At 35.1% G+C, this 20,695-nt stretch overlaps 1 protein-coding gene across 43 annotated transcripts in view; it reads left to right on the top strand.

Moving 5' to 3' along the window:
- The window catches only part of ABI2 (abl interactor 2), a 120,038-nt gene that overhangs the window by 80,115 nt on the left and 19,228 nt on the right, over nt 1-20,695 (top strand). The gene's annotated exons all lie outside the window — the stretch shown is intronic.

Here is a 20,695-nt window from a genome sequence, read left to right as displayed (position 1 = left end):
AATTATTGATTGTGTCTGTGGTTTGCGGTTTTACCCATTCGTTCTTTAAGGTGAGCTTATTTAGTTTCCAATTACTTTTTTTATTTTTTTATTTTTTTTTATTTAATAGCCTTTTATTTACAGGATATATACATGGGTAACTTTACAGCATTAACAATTGCCAAACCTCTTGTTCAATTTTTCACCTCAACCCCCAACCCCTCCCTAGATGGCAGGATGACCAAGTGATGTTAAATATATTAAAATATAAATTAGATACACAATAAGTATACCTGACAAAAGAACGTTATTTTGCTGTACAAAAGAATCAGACTCTAGAAATATTGTACAATTAGTTTGAAGGAAATCAAAAATGCAGTTCATAAATATAAGGATTAGAATTCAATGTAATGGTTTTTAGTCATCTCCCAGTTTCTTTTTCTAGGCATAGCTAGTTCAGTTCATTATCTCATTAGATATGATTTGGTTGATCTGTTGCTGAGGGATGGCCTGGTCCATCAGAACTGGTCATCATATAGTATTTTGTTAGGTATATAATGATCTCCTGGTCCTGCTCATTTCACTCACATCAGTTCATGTAAGTCTCTCAGGCCTTTCTGAAATTATCCTGTTGGTCATTTCTTACAGAAGTAATATTCCATAATTTTCATATACACAATTTATTCAACCATTCTCCAACTGATGGACATCCATTCAGTTTCCAGTTTTACCACTACAAAAGGGCTGCCACAAACATTCTTACATACAGGTCCCTTTCCTTCTTTATAATCTCTTTGGGATATAATCCAGTAGTAACACTGCTGGATCAAAGGGTATGCACAGTTTGATAACTTTTTGAGCATAGTTCAAACTACTCTCTTTTTTTTTTTTTTTTCTTTTCTTTCTTTTTTTTTTTTTAAATTTTTATCCTTTTATTTCAGGATATATACATGGTAACTTTACAGCATTAACAATTGCCAAAACCTCTTGTTCCAATTTTTCCCTCTTACCCCCCACCCCTCCCTAAATGGCAGGATGACCAGTAGATGTTAAATATATTAAAATAGAACTTAGATACATAATAAGTATACATGCCAAAACATTATTTTGCTGTACCAAAAAAGGAATCAGACTCTAGATTATTGTACAATTAGCTTGGAAGGAAATCAAAAATGCAGGTGTGCATAAATATAGGGATTAGAATTCAATGTAATGGTTTATTCTCCCAGGTTCTTTTCTGGGCATATAGTTCAGTTCATTACTGCTCCATTAGATATGATTTGGTTGATCCGTTGCTGAGGATGGCCTGGTCCATCAGAACTGGGTCATCATATAGTATTGTTGTTGAAGTATATAATGATCTCCTGGTCCTGCTCATTTCCTCAGCATAAGTTCATTAAGTCTCTCAGGCCTTTCTGGAATTATCCTGTTGGTCATTTCTTACAGAACAGTAATTTCCATAATTTTCTATACCAATTTATTCAACCATTCTCCAACTGATGGACATCCATTCAGTTTCAGTTTTAACCACTACAAAAGGGCTGCCACAAACATTAGTGCACATACAGATCCCTTTCCTTCTTTATAATCTCTTTGGGATATAATCCAAGTAGTAACACTCTGGATCAAAGGGTATGCACAGTTTGATAACTTTTTGAGCATAGTTCAAACTACTCTCAAAATGGTTGGATTGTTACAACTCCACCAACAATGCATCAATGTCCCAGTTTTCCCGCATCCCCTCCAACAATCATCATTATTTTCCTTCATCTTAGCCAATCGACAGGTGTGTGAGTATTATCTTAGGTTATTGTTGCATTTCTCGATTAATAATGACTTGACATCTTTTCATATGACTAGAAATAGTTTCAATTTCTTCATCTGATTGTCTGTTCATATCCTGACCATTTTCAATTGGAGAATGGCTTGATTTTTTATAAATTAGAGTTAATTCTCTATATTTTTCAAATAGGGCCTTTATCAGAACCTTGGCTGTAAAAATTTTTCCCAGTTTATCTTCCTTCTAATCTTGTCTGCATTGGTTTTGTTTGGACAAAACTTTTCAGTTTGGTATAATCGAAATTTTCTATTTTGTGATCAGTAATGATCTCTAGTTCTTTTAGTCATAAGACCTTCCCCTTCCACAGGTCTGGGGTAAAACTATCCTATGTTCCTCTAATTTATTAATATTTCATTCTTTATGCCTAGGTCATGAACCTATTTTGGCCTTATCTTGGTGTCGGTGTTAAGTATGGATCAATGCTAGTTTTCTGCCATATGGTTTCCAATTTTCCCAGCAATTTTATCAAACAGTAAGTTCTTATCCCAAAGCTGGGATCTTTGGGTTTATCAAAGGACTGTTGCTATATTTGTTGACTGTTTTATCCATGACCTAATCTATTCCACTGATCAACTAATCTATTCCTTAAATACCAAATGGTTTTGGTAACTGCTGCTCTATAATATAATTTTAGATCTTAATTTAGCTAAGCCACCTTCATTTGATTTTTTCATTAATTCCCTTGAAATTCTTGACCTTTTGTTTTCCAATGAACTTTGTTGTTATTTTTTCTAGGTCATTAAAATAGTTTTTGGGTCTAAGTAACCATCATGTCATGGCAAAGGTGATAATTTGGTTTTCCTCATTGCCTATTCTATTCCTTTAATCTCTTTCTCAGCTCTTATTCTTAGCTGCGTTTCTAATACAATATTAAATAATGTAGCTGATGTGGCAACCTTGTTTCCTCCGGATCTTATTAGGAATGGTTGCAGTTTGTCTCCATACATATGAGCTTACTGATGGTTTTAAATAGATGCTGCTGATTATTTTAGGGAAAAGTCCATTTATTCCTATACTTTCAAGTGTTTTAATAGGAATGGATGTTGGATTTTATCAAATGCTTTTCTGCATCTATTGAGATAATCATATGGTTTTGTTAATTTGGTTTTAACATGGCCATTTATTGATAGTTTTCTAATATTGAACCAACCCTCATTCCTGGTATAAATCCTACTTGATCATAGTGTATTATCTTGGGATGATTTTCTGAGTCTTTTGTAATATCTTATTAAGATTTATCATCAATATTCATTAGGGAGATTGGTCTATAATTTTCTTTCTCTGTTTTCAGCCTACCTGGTTTAGGTATCAATTACCATGTCTGTGTCATGAAGGAATTTGGTAGGACTCCTTCATTCCCTATTTTTCAAAATTTTATAGCATTGAGAATTGTTCTTTAAATGTTTGGTAAAATTCCATGTAAATCCATCTGGTCCTGGGATTTTTCTTAGGGTTGTTTAATTGCCTGTTCTATTTCTTTTCTGAAATGGGACTATTCAAACAATTTACTTCCTCCTCTGTTAGTCTGGAAGTCTGTATTTTTGGGTAGTCATCCATTTCATGGGTTATCAAATTTATTGGCATAAAGTTGAGAAATAACTCTATTATTTCTCTAATTTCCTCTTCATTGGTGGAAGTTCTCCTTTTTCATTTTAAGGACTACTAATTTCATTTCCTCCCTCCTTTTTCTAATCAGATTTACCAAAGGCTTATCTATTTTATTGGCTTTTCATAGAACCAACTCTTAGTTTTATTAATTAGTTCAATGGTTTTTTACTTTCAATATTTTTAATTTCTTTTAATTTTAAATTTCAATTTAGTATTTGATTGGGGGTTTTTAATTTGGTCTTTTTAGTTTTTTTTTAGTTGCATGCCCAATTCATTAATCTTTTCTTTCTCTGTTTTATTCAATAAGCCCCTAAGGATATAAAATTCCCTCTTATTATTGCTTTGACTGCATCCCACAAATTTTGGTATGACGTCTCATCATTGTCATTATCTTGAATGAATTAATTGTATCTATAATTTGCTCTTCACCCAATCATTCTTTAAGATGAAGTTGTTTAGTTTCAATTACTTTTTGTCCTATTTCCCCTAACTTTTTGTTGAATGTAGTTTTATTGCATCATGATCTGAAAGAAAGCATTTTATTTCAGCTTTCTTGCATTTTAATTTTGAGTCTTTATGTCCTAATATATGGTCAATTTTGAATAGGTTCCATGAACTGCTGAGAAGAAAGTATATTCCTTCTATCTCCATTCAATTTTCTCAAGATCCAACATACCTAATTTTCTAATATTCTATTTACTTCTTTAATTTCTTTCTTATTTGTTTTGTGGTTTGGTTGTCTAATTCTGAGGTGCAAAGGTTGAGATCTACTATTGAGTTTTGTTGTCTATTTCTTCTTGCAGCTCTCTTAACTTCTCCTTTAGGAGTTGGAGTGCCATACCATGGTGATATATGTTTATATTGATATTGCTTAGGTTGTTTTGCTCCCTTTGGCAGGATGTGTTTCCTTCCTTATCCTCTTTTAATTAGATCAATTTTTTACTTTTGCTTGATCTGAGATAGGGATGGCTCCTCTTTTGGCTTTCACCTGAAGCATAATAGATTTTGCTCCAGCCTTTTACCTTTACTCTATATGTATCTCCTGCTTTAAATGTGTTTCTTGTAAACAACATATTGTAGGAGTTCTGACTTTGATCCAGTCTGCTGTCTGCCTCCTCTTTGGGGAGTTCATCCATTCACATTTGCGTTAGAATTACTAAATCTGTTTTCTGCCATCCTAATAACCCCAGATTATGCTCCTTATTCTTGCCTCCCCAACCTCTTTCCCTTTTAAACTTATGTACCCCTCTTGTATCCACGTGCTTATCCTCTTATATCCTCCCCCCCCTTTAGTCTTTCCCCCTTCCTTCCCTTATTCTCTTTTTCTTTTCCTTTTCCTCTCCCCGTTTTTAATGGGGGAGAGAATTTTCTCTAAAACAAATGTCAATTTTTTTTCTTTGAGGCCAACTCTAATGAGTAAGATTCACACAATGTTCCTCCCCTCTCTAAATTCCCTCAGATATGATAAGCTTTAGCCTCTTTGTGGGATGTGGTTTCCCTCTTTTTATCCCTCCTTCCACCTTTTCTGCCATCATCCCTTTTCCATATCTACTTCCCTTTTTTTATGTTCTATCATTCAATCAAATTATACATGTATTCTTTTTGTATATCCCACAGGAAATACAATTCTCAAAGTTATTTTTACCTTTTCTGCATCTCTTGAGTTCTATGCTTGGGAATCAAATTTTTGTTTAGTTGGTTTTTCTTGAAACAAATGGAGATTCATTTGTTTCATTAAATATCCATCTTCTTCCCTGGAAGAAAAATGCTCACTAGCTGGGTAGTTTATTCTTGGCTGCATCCAAGTTCTTGTGCCTTCAGATATCATATTCCAGGCCTTCTTTCCTTTAATGTAGAGCAGCCAGATCTTGGGTGATCCTTATTGTGGCACCTCGGTATTTAAATGGTTTTGCTCTGTAAAATTTTTTCCTTAATCTGATGGTTCCGAAATTTTGACAATATTCCTTGGGGTTTTTTATTTTAGGGTTTCTTTCAGAAGGTGTTGATGAATTCTTTCAATTACTATTTTATTCTGATTCTATTACATCTGGCAGTTCTCTTTGATGATTTCTTGTAAATAGTATCTAGGCTCTTTTTCATCCATAGTTTTCAAGTCCAATAATCCTCAGATTATCTCTCTAGATCTATTTTTCCAGTCTGTCGTTTTGCAAGTAGATAATTCATGGTTTTTCCAGTTTGTCATTTTTTGTTTTTGTTGACTGATTCTTGCTGTCTCATGAATCATGTTTCTATTCAGTTCTAATTTTTTAAAAATTATTTTCTTCATTAGCTTTTTACTTCTTTCTGTATATGTCAATTGGGTTTTGAATGTATTGTTTTGGTCTGTGGATTTTTTCCATTTCACTAATTTTTTTAGTGAATTATTTTCTTTCATTCACAGATACTACTTTCTTGGCGTGTTCTTTTGTCTTTTCCAATTCACGGATCCTACTTTCTTGCAGGTTCTTTGTCTTTTTCCAATTCACAAATCCTACTTTCTGGTAGATTCTTTATTTTTCAATTCACAATTCTTCTTTCCCCAAGTTTTTACTTTTCAATTCGTGTTCAGGATTGTTGCTCTTTGAAGGCTTCTCTTTCCTTTCCCCATTTTCTTAACTCTCTTTTGGACTTTTAATGGTCTCTTCTGTGGGAGCATCGTAAGGAGGACAGTCTGATGCATGTTTGCTGTTTGGGGTCTCTTCAGGTTTGCTGACCTGCTCTTTTCTGCATAGAAGCTGTCGATCGTTCTTTTCATCTTTTTATTCATGTTTTAAAGCCTTTAGGGTTATGTCTCCTAGGCAAGGGGGTTACCAGCTTCCTCTGTGGGAGCAGGGAGATGTAAACGATTTCCGCTCCGGGGTATGGGGTGCTCTGGTGAGGTTTTCCTTCCCCAACAGGAAGTGGAATCCAGCACTGGCGGAGCTATCAAACTGTAGTAGGGCTGAGTGGGTTGGCGTTGCCCTGGCTAGAGACTAAGGGGTGAAAGTGTCACTGCCCCAGGCCGGGAGACTCTTGTGGGACTGTGAGTGTGGCAGCTGAATGGACCGCCCAGCTCTGCCCCAGTGTCTCTGCCGATGCAAATCGGCCTGGAAAGCTCTATGGCTGGCCGGGCCCCCACTGTGCAGTTGGGCTAACCTGGGCTGTGTCCTCCTGCGTGCAGGATCACAGCTGCCCAAGGAAAAGTCCCTTACTCAGTTTGGGACTGTCTTGTGCTGAGATCTGTGCTTTCACTTTCGGTTTGAGACTCTCCTCGGGAACTTAATTTTCTCCCGTCTGGGCGATCCCCCTGGCCCTAGAGACCAACCTTTTGGGTGGACTGCAGATTTTTCTTGGGCCGGTGGGTTGTTCTCTTCTTATCTTCTGATTGTGCAGTCAAGACTATTTTGGGCTCGATTTATTGATAAAGGGAGGGAAGAAGAGCTTAGAAAGTCGCGTGTGTCTTCTCCGCCATCTTGGCTCCGCTCCACCTCCAATTACTTTTTAGTCTATTTTCCCCTGACCTTTTATTGAATGTAATTTTTATTGCATCATGATCTGAAAAAAAATGCATTTATGATTTCTGCTTTTCTGCATTTGATTTTGAGGTCTTTATGTCCTAATATATCATCATTTTTTGTATAGTTTCCATGGATTGCCAAGAAGAAAGTGTACTCCTTTCAGTCTCCATTCAGTTTTCTTCAAAGATCTATCATAACTAATCTTTCTAGTATTCTATTTACCTCTTTAACTTTCTTATTTATTTTGTTGTATGGTTCATCTAGTTCTGAGAGAGCAGGTTGAGACCTTCCACTATTATAGTTTTGCTGTTTATTTCTTCTTGCAACTCACTCAACTTCTTTAGGAATTTAAATGCTATACCACTTGGTGTTTATATATTTAATATTGGTATTGCTTCATTGTCTATGGTACCCTTTAGCAAGATATAGTTTCCTTCCTTATCTCTTTTAATTAGATCAATTTTTGCTTTTGCTTGATCTGAGATAAGGATGGCTAGCCCTGCTTTTTTGACTTCACCTGAAACATAATAGATTCTGCCCCAGCCTTTTACCTTTATTCTGCACTCTGATTCAAATGCATTTCTCGTAAACAACATATTGTAGGATTCTGGCTTTTAATCCAGTCTGCTATTTGCGTTCGCTTTCACCCCATTCACATTTACAGTTAAAACTATTAATTTTGTATTTCCTGCCATCTTATTAACTCCAAATTATACTTTTCTCTTTCCTTTTCTCCTTTTCCTCCTTCCCAGTATTTTACTTATGAGCACTACTTGCCTCAAGCAATCCTTCCCCTGTAGAGAGAACTCCTCCCCCTTATACGGTTTCCCCAGTATTTCTGTTTTCCTTTCTATTTTGGCCTACTTCTTTCCCCTTCCTCTCCCACTTTTTATAATGTGAGAGAAATTTTCTTGGTGAAACCAAATAAGTCTTATTTTTTTTTCTTTGAGCCAAATCTGATGGGAGTAAGATTCACACAATGTTCATCACCCACTCTTCTTACCCTCAATTATAATAAGTTTTCTTTGCCTCTTCCTGAGATGTATTTTACCTCTTTTAACCCTTATTTTCCCCTTTTTTCTCCTGTATAATCCTTTTTTCCCCTCTAGTTTCTTTGTCATATTATAACAGTAAAATCAGGTTATACATTTATTCTCTATGTATACTCATAACAGAAATACAGTTCTCAAGAGTTTTTTTTCTTTTTACCTTTTTATGCTTCTCTTGAGTTTTATATTTGGAGGTCACATTTTTTGTTTAGCTCTGGTTTTTTCATCAGAAATAAATGGAATTCACCTGTTTCATTGAATGTCTATCTTCTTCCCTGAAAGAAAATGCTCAGTTTAGCTGGATAATTTATTTTGGGCTGCATTCCAAGTTCTTTCTTTCACCCTTCGATCTTTTAAAGTGGAAGCTGCTAGGTCCTGAGTAATTCTTATTGTTGCTCCTTGGTATTTGAATTGTTTCTTTCTGACTGTTTGTAATATTTTTTTCTTGGTCTAATAGTTCTGAAATTTAGCCATGATATTCCTTGGGGTTTTAATTTTGGGGTCTCTTTAGAAGGTGTTTGAATTCTTTCAATGGTTATTTTATCTTTTGATTCTGATGCTATGACATCTGGGAAGTTACTTTTTGAAGATTTCCTGAAAAATAATGTCTAGGCTCTTTTTTTCAGCATGGTTTTCACGGAGTCCAATAATCCTTAGATTGTCTCTCCTAGATCTATTTTCCAGGTCAGTTGTTTTCCCAATTAGGTATTTTACAATTTTTTTTTTTTGGTTTTGTTTGATTGTTGTCTCATTGAGTCATGTGAAGACCGCGTATTTTAAAATCAGCGGGAGTCAGGAATTCAGGTTAGGGGAAAATCGTCAGTCTTTATTCTCAGTGAAGAAAGATCGGAGGTGGAAGGGAATCAGCAATAGCAATGTGTGCAACTGAGTCAAGAAGCTAGCTAGACCAGAAGCCGCACGACTTAACAGCTGGGAGTATGGAACCCAGGCTCAATCTCTCCCAGCTTCTCTTCCTGTCTCTTTCTGCCTCCACCCCCCAAAATTGTCATTTCCTATACAACACATCAGGACTTGCACAGAGAGTGGGCGGGGGCCATTCTTTATCCAATCATGTATATTAATAGGGTATAGTCCAATCACTATTTAGCCTCGTGTACTTGGGACCTCAGTGCATCAACTCAAACCTCAGCCCATTACAGAGTCATCCATTTCCATTTGTTCAGTTCTGAATTTTGGTGAATTATTTTCTTCATTTACTTTTAAAAATTCTTTTTGTATTTGCCCAGTTGAATTTTTAAATGAGTTGCTTTGTTCTATGGAATTTTTTCCCATTTCACAAATTTTGTTTTTTAAGGAGTTTCTTTTTCTTTTTCACAAATTCTGCTTTTCTGGGAGTTGTTTTCTCTTTCCATTTTATCAAATCTATCTTTTAATGAGTTTATATGCCTTTTCCAAACCCTTTTGCAAAGTTTTGATTTACTTTTCCCATTTTTTTTCTAGCTCTCTTTTAAGATCCTTTAAAATTTCTTCTAGGAGAGCCTTGTGTGATGGGGATCAGGTTATCTCATCTTTTGGGGCTTCATTTGGAGACAATCTGCTTAGACAATCTGCTTTTAGTCTCCTCAGGGTTTGATATCTGTTCTTCTCTTTCAACATAAAAGGTATCTCTTGTCAGAGCTCTCTTTACTTTTTTACTCATTTAAAAAAAAAAAAAGTTAACGTCTACTTTTAGGGCAGGGGAAGTTTGTTCCTGGTTTTTGATATGTACTCAGTGTGGCTCAGTTAAAAAGCTTTTCTCCACTCAGTAGGTAGACAAAAAGTAGTCACAGAATAACTGAGTAAATTCAGAAACAAGAGGATAGAGCCCTTTATTTTTCATTTCTTAAAGCAGTCTCCTTAAACTCCCCAGCTGGGTTAGCAGCAGCCAGATCACTCTGTGCTTACTTAGAAGCACTAGGCCCCTCTTTAAGTTTTTGACTTTGTTTTTACACATGAATTTTCTTAATATTTTTTTCTAGCTCTATAAAGTAAGCTTTTGGTACTTTAGTATTCTATAAAATTATCTTTGGCTTGACACTGAATAAAGTAAATTAATTTAGATGATATTTTTATTATATGGGCTTAGCTTACCTATGAATATTTCATATTTCTTCATCTGCTTAGGTCTGTCGTTTTTATGTAATATATTTATATAATTGTATTCATAAGATAATAATAGCCAGTATTTACATGGCACTATAAGCTTTGCAAGTACTGTACATATGTTTCTTATCTGATCCTCTCAACAACCCTCCTTTTGAGCTAGGTGATATTATTATCCTTATTTTACAAATTAGGAAGCTTAGGGTCACACAGCTAGCTAAGTATCTGGAGGGAGTGGTGTCAGCTTAGATCTTCTGGATTTTAACTCTAATGGTTCCAGCCCTGCCAACTAGTTAAGTGTCTTGTGAGGTAGATTACAAATAGTTTAGTTTATATCTTCTGTTATTTTGAGCAGAATTTCTTATTTTGACCCTTTTTATGTTTGGGGTTTTATTGATACCATAGAGACATACTGATTTATTATATATCCTGTAACTTAACTAAAGTTATTTCAGCTAATTTTATTTGACTCTCTAGGGTTTGCTTTGTAAATCAAAACAGTTTTATTAATAAATTAGCTTTATTTATTAATTCAATAGGTCTTTTTGCTTTTAGTTTAATTATTTGACTTTGAGAAGTATTTGATTAGAATTTTAAATTTTTTTTCTAATTGTGGGGAGCCAGCACTAATCTACAGGTGATAAGGCCACATTCCTAAGATTGCTTTAACCTTGAGTAGGCAGACATCTAGGCGCCTTCTAATCACATCCTGGAGCTTCCTACTTCACCAAAGACCCCTGGTCAACTCATCCTTTGGCGGGAAACTAATCCTTTGTCTAGGGCCCCGCCTTGTACTGAGTTTGTGCAACCCCTGCTTCCTTTCTTCTTGCTATAAGTACCTGTACTATTGCACTCAATAAATGAGACTTGATCAGAAAGGCTTGTCTTGTCTCCATTCTTCGCATCTCCTGTCCTTTGTCCCTTCTCTTTTCTTTCAGGGTCCACACTCCTGTCTCGCGTGTCGAGACATCTAATTTTGTAATTTATGTACCCAACAGTACATTTTTGTGGAAACCCTTAAACATTTATACTTTGGCAGTAGATAACTTTAGTTGAAACAACTAAAAGTTTTCATAGCCTGACTGGTGAATGAGATGGGCTATTGTTGGTTAAAAATAAGAGGTGAGGATAACATAATGAGGCTAATGTTTTTATGTTCATTATATACTGGTTTTGAAGGAAATTCTAATAGAAATCCAAAAATATTTTTGGCAGCATATTTTAGATACATGTATAACCTACTAAAGGACTTAGTCCTAGTTTATAAAGATATGCAACGAGGAGACAGTGACATTTAGCTTCTGTAGATGGGAGAGCGTGACGCCTTGTTTCCATATGAGAATGCCTCTGCCCAGAGGGCAGGGGTTGTGGACTTGCTTGGTCTTCAGAATTCACCTATTCAGAAAGACACTGAGCTCACATTGGTATTCTCCTATGTGATGAAGAAAATATATCACTATAGCCTTGGACCACAAGGAACTCCCTACATTTAGGGAGCTACAGCTTGAAGCTTGCCCCACCCACTAGCTAATCAAGTCCTGGCTTTGTTTTCTTTTCCTCACCCATGTCTGGGAGTGGAATGATATAGAGGAAGAAGGAAGGCCCTAATAAATATTGTTCCTCTCATGTTATGTCTGTCATGTCTCAAAGTGATAATCTGTAAAAGCTGAAACTCTGAGTAGATGCATTGGAATCAGCCAACTGAACACTTAAGGCTTATTACTTATTGGACAATATTCTATTAGGATATGCTTAGAAAATGACCCTTCTCACTATTCTGTGCTGGCTTGATCTTTTGGTGTATACAGAGAATACACCATTATTTTTAGGAGGGATTAGGGGGTGGAGTAAGACAAGCCAGATTCACTTTGGAGGTAGATGAGGAGAAGGGAGGTCATGGAGAGCTTGCGTCCATTCCCTTCACTTCTACCCCTAAAGACCAAGAAAAAAGACCAAGGACTTTTGCTTATTCTGATTCCGGCTGATTCTAAGGCATCCAGGATACTAACTTGGTCTTCACAATAATCTTTTTTCTCATTTACTTGAAAGGTCCAGAGAGCCACTTTTCTATGCCTCATCCTTTTTGACTCTTTTTCATGTCCTTCTACAAATCCTCTATTAGCATCCTTTTTTATTATAGCTTTTTATTTACAAGATATATACATGGGTAATTTTTCAGCATTGACAATTGCAAAACCTTTTGTTCCAACTTTTCCCCTCCTTACCCCCACCCCTTCCCCCACATGGCAGGTTGACCAATACATGTTAAATATATTAAATTATAATTTAAATACAATATAAGTATATATGTCCAAACAATTATTTTGCAGTACAAAAAGAATTGGACTTTGAAATAGTGTACAATTAGCCTGTGAAGGAAATCAAAAATGCAGGTGGACATAAATATAGGGATTGGGGATTCTATGTAGTGGTTCATAGTCATCTCCCAGAGATCTTTTGCTGAATGTAGCTGGTTTAGTTCATTACTGCTCTATTGGAACTGATTTGTTTCATCTCATTGCTGAAGAGGGCTGTGTCCATCAGAATTGATCATCATATAGTATTGTTGTTGAAGTATATAATGATCTTCTGGACCTGCTCATTTCACTCAGCATCACTTCATGTAAGTCTCTCCAGGCCTTTGTGAAATCATCCTGCTGTTCATTTCTTACAGAACAATAATATTCCATAACATTCATATACCACAATTTATTCAGCCATTCTCCAATTGATGGGTATCCACTCAGTTTCCAGTTTCTGGCCACTACAAAGAGGGCTGCCACAAACATTTTTGCACATGTGGGTCCCTTTCCCTTCTTTAAGATCTCTTTGGGATATAAGCCTAACACTGCTGGATCAAAGGGTATGCACAGTTTGATAACTTTTTGAACATAGTTCCAAATTGCTCTCCGGAATGGCTGGAAGTATTCATAATTCCACCAACAATATTTCAGTGTCCCTGTTTTCCCATATCCCCTCCAACATTTTGCATCATCTTTTCCTGTCATTCTAGCCAGTCTGACAGGTGTGTAGAGTTGTCTTAATTTGCATTTCTCTGATTAATAATGACTTGCAGCATCTTTTCATATGGCTAGAAATAGTTTAAATTTCTTCATCTGAGAATTGTCTGTTCATAATCCTTGACCATTTATCAATTGCAGAATGGCTTGATTTCTTATAAATTAGAGTCAGTTCTCTATATTTTGGAAATGAGGCCTTTATCAGAACCTTTTACTATAAAAATGTTTTCCCAGTTTATTGCTTCCCTTCTAATCTTGTCTGCATTAGTTTTGTTTGTACAAAAACTTTTCAATTTGATATAATCAAAATTTTCTATTTTGTGATCAATAATGATCTCTAGTTCTTTTTTGGTCATAAATTCCTTCCTCTTCCACAGATCTGAGAGGTAAAGTATCCTATGTTCTTATAATTCATTTATAATCTTATTCTTTATGCCTAGGTCATGAACCCATTTTGACCTTATCTTGGTGTACGATGTTAAGTGTGGGTCAATGCCTAGTTCCTGCCATACTAATTTCCAATTTTCTCAGCAGTTTTTGTCAGCATCCTTTCTTTAAATTTTATTAGTTGTGAATGTAGCATTGGAATATGTGTATTCACCACGAGGGAATTGTGAGAAATGAGAGTAAGAATCTAAAGACTCTAAGGTAAATCCTGTCAGTAAGCCAGGTAGCGAAAGAATTTAGGAAGAGGGAACCACTGCACACTTGTGAATGGTCCTGAGTAGAAGGATCAGTATGCTTTGAGGAGGAAGAGCCAGCTGTTTGTCTTTCTAGGAATAATGCAGTAGATACAGGAATGTTGTCAAAAGGAAAATCATCCAGTTAAAAATCACAAGAATAAGAGGAGAGTAGTAATGCTTGGTGACTCCTGTTATGAGGGTGGAGACAGCAAATTGTCAATTTGATAACATTTGTTGATCTCAAACAACAATAGAGAGGTCTGGTGTCTTCTAGGCATACATCTAGGACAGTACAGAAAACATTCCAAGACTTTTTAAAAGGAATGATGACTAAAGTCAATCACTAGAGTGATTGACATGGACACAAATGAAATTACCAAAGGGAACTTAATAAACATTGACAGCTTAGGACAGAACCTTGACTTCTCAGTTTAGATCTCTCAGGCATCATTGCATTTTTTGCATCATTGCCAGTTATGGGCAGATTTGGGAAATTGAACAAATAGTTAAAAGAATGTATTTCAATATTTGGATCATACCTAAAAACGTAAGACCAGGGATGGTGTGCATCTAACAAGAACTCGGAAAAATGTATTTGTCTGCAGTTTTATAAATCTTATCAGAAAACTTTTAAACTAGAAAGAAAAAATTGAGTGCATGGAGAAGTATTATACTCCATAAGCTATTTTCCTCAGAAAATATTGATCATATAGAAAAAATCGCAGTAAGATGAGTCAGAAGCTCTCAAAAGTAAAAATCTAAGAAAGAGCAGTTAAACTGGGCCCTCTTGAGGACTGTATACCAATGAACAAAGTAGTGTGCCACAAATGTGGAAGATGAACTAAAGAACCTAAAGCAAGGAGGCAGATTTAATCTCCTAGGTATCATTGAGATTAAGTAAAATAAGACCCATAACTGGGAGACTAAAGGCAAAAAACATTATCTGTTAAGATGATCTCCTTTAATGATGATTAGCAGTGGTAAAACTCATCAGTAACTTTGTCAGTGACTTAAAGGAGATGATGAGGTTTAGGTTTTGGGGTTCCCTTTAGTAGGGAACCAAATGATCAGGTCTAGATTTATGGAACCAAAATGAGATTAGGGTTTCTGGTGGTCAGGGAGTTAATGATAAGGTCTAGTGGCAGGTTTGCGGTTTAGGGAATCAAATGGAGAGGTTTGACTCCCCTGCACCCTTTGGGATTTGGTGCAAGGGTAGAGAGTTTGGGGGAACTCTCTTCTGGGAGGGTAGAGATTCTCTGTAAAGGAATTTACAGACCTGAAAACCTAGATTGATAAAAGAGGTTTATTGGGAAGTAAAGTTAGAAATCCTGACAGAGAGGCATAAAGTCTCATTAGGGAAACAGGTAAGGATAAGAGAGGATAACACTGGAAAAGAATATTATTCCAGTGGGCAGAGATTTCCATGGCATAGCCTAGCCTGGCATATTTGGAATCTCTGCAAAGAGAGGATTTTAGATTGGATCTTTTATAATAGGAGCTTTGGCTACTAGCTGAAGGGATCTAGTGGGTGGAGTTTTACAAGCTAGGTTTCAGCTTGGGCTGGAATTTGAATAGAATTCAATGAATTTCAGGACTCAATCGATCCCACCTAGATAACAGAATGAAACTGTCTTGTTTCCCTTGGGTGGGATCCCTCACTGAGGCAGAATTGAAGATTTTCTTCTTCAAGGATTTTTAGAATTTTGGGGTCCCTTCTTCAGAAACATAAAATACAGTTTAAAAAAAAAAGGTACTTTAGTAGTCAATTTAATTCAATATATTAAAAAAAGACAATCAGCATTTTTCTTTTTTTACACTAGTTATTTCTTTATTCATATTTCCTTATTCATTGACCTCTTCTTTTAACAAAAAAGTAACTGACAGAATGGCTGCATGTGGCAACATATGCAACATTTAGCGTAGTCATCCCATCTTTCTACCAAGAAGAGGGAAATGTTTCATCATACAATTTCTCTTGTTGGTTATTATAATTAATCTAATTTTAAACCACGATTTAAAAAACCAACTAAACAAACCTGATCACCATATTTCAAGAAACCATAAGAACTGCCCAAATCTATGTGAATCAGTTGACAAAGAGGGAACCTATGTGTTAACCTTTGAAAAGATAACCCAGGGGGAAAAGTTCCAGGAATGTCATAACCAAAATCCTTATCCTGACCTCAAAGAAAAAAGTATTGTAAGGAATTCAGGGACCAGAGAACTAGTCAGGACCCACATCAGACTTGACAGCTTATCTTAAAAAAAAAAAAAAAATTAGAGATCTTAGACCACGGTATTTCAGAAGGCAAAAGTTTCATTCTTTGTGGAGTAGAGAACTCTAAATAAAGCATTTCTTTTGAAAGGATTAAAATTGTAGTCCCAAGAACGTAAAATGTAAATTTATTTGAACAATTGGAAAGAGTTTAATGATGATTGTATTTAAAGGTTTTTGAGGGAGGTATATAATAAAAAAAGTTTGTACAATGTTTTTGTACTGAAGGTTTTAAGAGGGCGAAAAAAGAGAAAGGAAAATTAGAATAAATTGCTGAAGAAGTGAGTGGAGCTTTCTGTTTCTCATATTTGGGGCACATGAAAAGAATATGCAAATATGGAAGGAGTCAGAAAAGCAGGTAACAGATGAATTTCACTCATTTGAAACAGATGGAAAATTGAAAAGAGACTGACAGTTTGTTGTGGAAATATGTCAGACTTACAGGGAAACAAAGAAGAAGGTGGAAACATTTAAGAGGGAGGATTATAGTGGGGAAAGAATAGTCACAAGCAAAAAAGAACTTCTTGATCCTGAAGAGGAATTAAAAAGGGAGAGAAAAGGAAAACAAATGAACTAGAACAAAGAGAATGGCTCTTAAATAATTTGGAGAATGGCTGAACAAATTATGTATACAACGTAATGGACTCTTAAATCTTCTCTAAGAAAGATAGGGTTTCAGAAAATCACAGCAAATACTTTGAAACAGGCATAACAAGGAAAATGATTTATATCATATAAATTTATGTTATCATAAACAATAGTATTGTAAAGAAAAACAATTTTGAAAGACTTAAGTCTGTTCACAGCAATTTAGCCATGTCTCCAGCAGACTTATGAAGTATATCATCTACCTCTTCAAGAGGTTGATAGATACAAGAAGCTCAGACATACACTTTTGGACATGGCCACTATCTGGCTTAATTTTGCTTTACTATGCTTATTTTTGTCACAAGGATTTTTTTCTTCTTTTCTTCCGCTTGATAATTGTGAAGGAGGAATCAAGAGGAAGGAGAGCTAGTTACTGATGCCTCCCCAAAAAGGCCATTTGAATGTTTTTCACAAGACACAAAGAATAGTGGGAATTTTGCTTTTTTTTTTTTGAAAGTTATGTAGAATGTATTATATAAATGTATATAGAATGTAGAATTTATTAATCAAAAATCTGATAGGTTATTTTTTTCCCTTGTTTCTCTGATTTGTTTATTATGTGGCCTTTTATATCTAGATCCACATACCCATATGGAGTTGATCTTCATATGAGATATAAAATGTTGGTCTAAATTTAATTTTTTCTATGCTGTTGTCCAGTTTTCTCAAAATTGTGATTCCATATTTCAGTAGCTGGGGTATTTGTGTATATTGAATACTTTTGCATTTGTATTTCCTCATTTTGAAATTCCTTCTCATATGTGAAATTTTTTGCTCATGAATATTTGAAAGTTCTCTATTTTGTCAAAGATCCATTTTTTCCCTCATGTAAGATTATATTTGTTTTGTTGGACAAGTTATTCCTGTTTGTAAGCCTTTATTGCTTTATGGAATATTATGTTCTAAGCTCATCTCTGTATTGTGACAACTGCCTAATCTTTTGTGACTAATTTTGGTTCCTCCTTTTTTGAGTTACTTTAAGCATTTTTTTTTTTAACAAACATTTTGGATTTGGGATATGATATTTCTGGGAGTTTTCATTTTGATTTGCAGGGTATAGTTTTTTTTGTTTTTACTTTGCCTTTTAAGTTCCAGTAGCTTTTTGTTTATGATTTTTTGAAATATAATATCTAAGCTTTTCAAATTTGTTCATAATTTTTAAGTCATCTGATGATTTGGAGACTCTATTTGAATTATTTTCCTGGTTAATTATGTTTGATATGGTATATACTAATTTTCATTTTCCCAGTCTTTTGTTAAAAAAATGAATTCTTATTGAATGGAATTATTGTTGTATAGTTACTTATAATTTTCAGAGATGTCCATTTCTGAATAAGTTTATCACTTCCTGTTCTAATATTAACTCTCTTTGCTGTTCTTTTCTCCTTGGAGTTCTTTGTGGTCAGGATAATCTTTTTTTATAGGGCTTTACTTGTGGATTTACTGTCTTCCTTTTTTTTTTTTTTTTTTTTTTTAAATCTCTTACTTTTCTTTATAGTTCATAGAATTTATTCATAGTTTTTGGTATTTTCTTCTGTTGTCTCATATTTCCAACTTTAGCTTCTGTATTGAACTTTTATTTTTCGGTCAGTCTGTGATCTTCACAGTTTGGAAAGCATGGGAAAGTCTTGTTTGTTTGTACCTGGATGTACTGGCTATATAACTAGTCCCTGCCTTCTTTGGGAATTCCTGTGTTTTGTCTCAGTTTTCTCAGACTTAAGTTTTGGTCTGTATTCCTTATTGGGCTTCTTTCTTTTTCACAGTCTTTCAACTCAGAGTTGGCTTTGTTTTTGGTTGTGATTCTTGACTGGCCCCCACAAAATGGTGCTGATTGTACTTGTAGCAGGCCTCTTTATAAGACGTTAGCTTCTTTGTTTTCCAGGTATTTTCCTGGTCTTTCTCCTGCTTTACTTCTTATTGTGCCTTGGATTTAGATGTGGAGTTAGGTTAATGTAATGTGGTCTGCGTGAACCTGGGGCTGGGCCCTAGGGCCTGTCTCTTGAAGCTCCTTATAAATCTTATCTTCTATGTCTCCTGGTTTATTTACCCCTGCTCAGATTTTCACAGGATTCTTGCAGTCTTTTTGTAGAATCTTGGATTCAACAGAAGGACTTTTAGAGGTTTCTCTCAGTTTTTTTTTTTTTTTTTTTCCTCTTGTTCCTTTTAGTGCTTTCTGAGAGCTTTGTAGAGAATATTTATGGGGGATCTGGGTTTGTATAGGTCCTAACAAGCTGCTGTCTTCTCTTCTATTTCTATGCCTTTATAGTGCATGCGAATTTTCTTTCTTGAGCCAGCTTAGCTTATTTTGCTTCCAGTTCTGTGTAGCATCAATTAATGGAGCATTCATGTATTTGAGTACTTTTCAGTACCAAAAGAATATTAGGGAAAAACAATTCCTGTCCTTAAGAAAATTTGTTTTTAAATTTTTTTGGATGAGGGAATTGCATGAAATGACTGAGAATAAGATAAATAACCACTTGAATGCAGTGAAGAAACAAAGTGTATGTTATAAATAATATTACAACTGGTCAGGAAGGAACAAGTGAATTTTGACTCATTAACTCTGACTTTTTACAGGCTTCTTCAGGTCTTGGTTTGTTCTTATAGATTGGACACATTAGACTACATCATCCTGAGAGCCCCTTTTGTTTATATAAACAATTTAAAACTTAGGAACTTTATAAGATCAATAAACATGAACATTTCCTTCTACAAAGCATAGAAAATAAGGAGTGCAAATGATAAGTATATATTGATTTTATCATGTTAGTTCTAATACTGCTTTGCTTGTGTCCCCTTCTGAACTTGCTTTTAGCTTCTTTTGTGTTTTTAAAGTGGTTTATTGATGTTTCTTTATTTCTTTCTTCCTTCCTTCCTTCCTTCCTTCCTTCCTGTAAGTATCCTCTGAAGCTCCCTCATAGTTCTTGCCTTTTCCCACTTCAAAAGCCTCATTTGTTATAAATATGTTGAGTTAAGGAAAACTAATCATACATTGGCCTTGTCTGTTCATGCCTCTCTTTGTCACTTATTCACCAAAAAGTAGGTTCTGTAATAGATAATAATCTTTCCCAAGTTGTGATTGAGCCATTGCATTGATAATAATCCTTAAATTGTTCATGGTTGTCTCTCTATGCAGTGTTATAGACATTATATAAATTGAATAAATTGTTCTCCTGGTTCTGTTTGCTTCACTATACATAGTGTATACATATACATTCTCCCAAGTTACTCTGTCATTGTCAGTATCACAATATTCCATTAAATTTGTATACCATTATTTGTTCTGCCATTTTCCAATTGATAACCAATCATTTTGTTTCTAATTCTTTGCTATAACAAAAAGTGTGGCTGTAATTTTTGTGCAAATTAGTTCTTTTCCTCATTCTTTGTTATCTTTGGGTACTCCATCTCATTATAACCCTCAGTCACTCTAGTGGAACAGAGATAAAGTTGGATCATAAGATATATGGTTTAGTGATTTGGGAGATAATTCCACATTGCTTTCTAGAGTGATCAGATCATTTTACAGTTCTACCAACAGCACCAACTTGCCTAGCAAGTACAGTATTGGTAGTTGATAGGTGGATTGCTCAGGGTAGTGGTAGGAGGAGGGCAATTTCTAGGAGGAATGTAATGGCAACTACAAAGAATTTTATTGAGAATGGAAGACGGGCAGAGCCTAAGGGGTCAAATCCACATTCGTAAGGGCTAGATTTTTCTAGGTATAGATAGAGTTGTGGTAGTCAAAAAGCGATGAGAACTATGATTGTTGCTAAAGCAGAGTTGATTAGGGAGGGTCAGGATTAGGTCAATTATTTTTCTCTAGTTTTACCCAGAACTTAATGATTGGAAATCAGTAGTACTAATTGTACTAGAAAAATAGGAGTCTTATCAGTAGATAGATACATATAGGAATAGTCAAACAAGGTCTACGAAGTGTCAGTATCAGGCAGCTACTTCAAAGCCAAAATGATAAGTGGATGTAAAATGATA

Source organism: Sarcophilus harrisii, chromosome 3 (assembly GCF_902635505.1).
Source record: "Sarcophilus harrisii chromosome 3, mSarHar1.11, whole genome shotgun sequence".
Classification (NCBI taxonomy): Eukaryota; Metazoa; Chordata; class Mammalia; order Dasyuromorphia; family Dasyuridae; genus Sarcophilus; species Sarcophilus harrisii.
The sequence above is the reverse complement of the archived record's forward strand: the minus strand, read 5'-3'. Positions and strand labels throughout refer to the sequence as shown.